The sequence below is a fragment of the Nestor notabilis genome, unplaced genomic scaffold, assembly GCF_000696875.1.
Source record: "Nestor notabilis isolate BGI_N333 unplaced genomic scaffold, ASM69687v1 scaffold17657, whole genome shotgun sequence".
Lineage (NCBI taxonomy): Eukaryota > Metazoa > Chordata > Aves > Psittaciformes > Psittacidae > Nestor > Nestor notabilis.
Window position 1 is genome coordinate 752 of NW_009936264.1, and position 3,039 is coordinate 3,790.

A 3,039-nucleotide genomic window follows, 5' to 3' on the forward strand; every position below is an offset into this window, starting at 1 on the left:
ATGCCATGAATTACATTTTGGCGGTGCAGACGGTCAGTCCCTTTAGCTTTTGGTTAGGCCCCCTGAGCCATACTCAACTTTTTGTCTAGACTGCAATTTAAATTGGTTTGGTCCCCATTTCTTCAGCGTTGCAAGAGCACTCTTAACTTCCCTGTCCAGACGGATAGGCGCACAGTGTTGGGACTGCTGCAGCAGACAGGGTGCTGCACTGGCATCGTCCTGTAGGAGAAGAGGAGCAGGGGGAAAAACGTGTTAGGTCACAGAGATCATAGACGGAAAGATGCTGAATGTAACAAATTACTTTGCCTGGAAGAGATTGAATGCCATGTCCTGAAACCATGGAACCTTATTTTGTAGCTCAAAGAGGTCTTCTTGTATTTATTTTTAAATATGAAGATGAGAAACACTGAATATTAAGGAAGGATGCTAAAGATGGTCCACCTCCAAAGTATTTTTGAGGGTACTAAAGAAAGTGCTGGCATTCCTCAGACTGGACAAGCTACATTCCACCTATTTCATATTAATGAAATCAGGCTAGGTTTTAAAATACTAACTCAGCAGTCCTTAAACCATGCATTAATTTTCTGTACTAGAGTGAATAATAAGTGTCATCACGCGGTATTTTTTCCCAGATAGCAACTAACCTTGATAGTTTTCTGGCTATTTGGTTCCTGTTCTGGTCTACTTTTTTTTTTTTTCCTTTTTGTATAGTCAGTTGTAATATAAATTTTCTGTGCTCCTTCCATTTTTTCTTCTTGTTTCTATCTTTTCCCATACTATACTGTCTTTCTCCTCCACTGTGCTCTCTTTCTTTTAGTGTTTTGATCCTATGCTGCCACACATCTATTTTTGTATTGTTTTGTGCATGCAAATTTGAAAGAAAGAAAGAAAGAGGCTTTAATCACCACTCAGGAATAGCTGTATTCCTCCTCGGGGGCTCAGTGCATGTTTGAAAAGCAAGTCTGCAGTGATGACCTGATTGGAGCCAGCTTCTGCAGGCTCTTTCTAGGAGACCACTTCTGCCTTGTCATGTTGGAAACTCAAGGTGATCCTCTCGTGCTGGCAGGCTGCTCCTGCTTCTCCAACAGTATTTATTGTTCCTCTTCCAGTGTCAAGCGGAGGGCAGGATCTCGCTGGCCGCAGCAGTAACACCATAGCTGTTTATTTTAGTCTGGTGACAGAAAGTGCCTGGTGGTTTTTCTGTTGCTGTAAGAAAAGGGTTTGGGTGTTTCTTTCAATTTGTAACTTGTGAGATAAGTTTGCAGTTAGTTCTCAGCTGATTGCAAAAGGCAACGCTTTTTTGTTCACAACCAACCAAAACATTTCTAGTTTTCTGGTTGTCTTGACATCTTTTTAAATTACTGCTTATGTGCCAGCATATAGTAGTTTACCTAAAGAAACTGTTAATGATATTGGCTTTCTTCAGATATCACAATCAATGCTAGCAGTTTTTGAAGGTATATGGGTTGGTTTGGGGATTCTTGGTTTCTTTAGCTTGCTTTATACATAGACAGGTGAGAAGTCTAAAATCACTGACATGTAAGGAGGCAACATTTTCTCTGTATCTTTCCCTTAGCTCTTCCTTTAGCTGTTGCTTTCCCCACCTTTTTTGTGGCTTAGGTTGCAAAGGGCTCGGAAGATAAAAATAGCTTCCAATACAAGATTAAAATCTCAGGAGTGACATAACATTTAGCACGTGGAACATCACTTAAAATCCTTTGAAATCAGTTTGCATGGTTGCCACTGTTTCCTCTGCGTACACTTGGGCTATACAGACAGATCAGCTGAACTTCATCCACTGCAGATAATTTTTTGTTACAGGCTTTTTCTCTCAAGAAGCATATTCTGGCAGCGGGTATCTCATGAAGGTCCACATCTGTGCATCCATTGCGCTAGTTTGTGTATGTAATGTCACTTTTTGTGATTGATTCTAGTATTGCAGAATGGAAAATTTCACAAGACAGTTGCACTAATACTGTTAAGCTTTTGCTTGGCTTTGCACAAAGACTCTGACTTTTGTTGCCTAATTAAGTCATCTGATATCCACCCCCTATCCTCCTTGTTTTGAAACTTCCTCATTTTGAAAATTGAATGGCCTCTTGTGTTTGACCTTTTGTTCCAGCTATGCAAAGGCTATAACTGCACTGTGGTGAGATCTAGGAAACACATAGCTGCTGGTCCTCTACCTTCATCTTGCATGTAAGGAGAACCAAAATTCGTTCCTTGCTTTTTCCCAGCAGCTGGAAACAATACAAGAAGAGAACACATGATAGCACACAGAAACCAGTCCTGATTTCAAATTCCTGTTTCCAGTTGTAACAAATTATGCCAGTGTTTAAAGCCTGTGACTTTGTGTAAGGCATTGTGTTTTCAAGATTAGTACATTAAAACCAGATAATGTGATGAGCCCAAAGGCAACATGGACATTAGTTAGCATTTTTGTCCCAGATATGTAGCTACTAGAGGCCTTGTGTCAGTCTTTACTGAAGCCAGAATGCATTATAAGGACACGTTAGGAATGTCATTAGTACAGCCAAATAAATATTGGAAATCAAGGAGGGGGGGGGGGAGTGGTGGAATGATACCTGCAAATTCTTATTTCTGTTCTGTCTCCCAGACACTTGTGCCTTGGGAGTTTTTCTGTGGACTCCTGGAATAGCATGTGTACCTTTCCTTCTTCCTAGTGGGACATACCGTGCTCTTAGTTGGTTACTGATCTGTTCCAATAGCTTGGGGACCAAATCTGGTCTGCTCTGGCTGGCTTGAAGCACAAGCGCAGCTAGTAGGCATTTGCTTGTATTTCACTGGGTAAAACGTAGTTATGATTGTGGCATGTATATGCATATGTTTACGTACGTATGTGCATGCTTTATGTGATTGATGGGAAAACACCCTTGCATTCACTTTGAGAATGCTTAAATATAGTCCTCAAACTTTCATTTGTAAGTAGCTGTGCTTACAGGAATGAAGGTAACTAGTTTGTAGTTACATTCCTGAAATGTGCCGCTCATAATATTTAGCAGCGGTTCAGCAGAACTT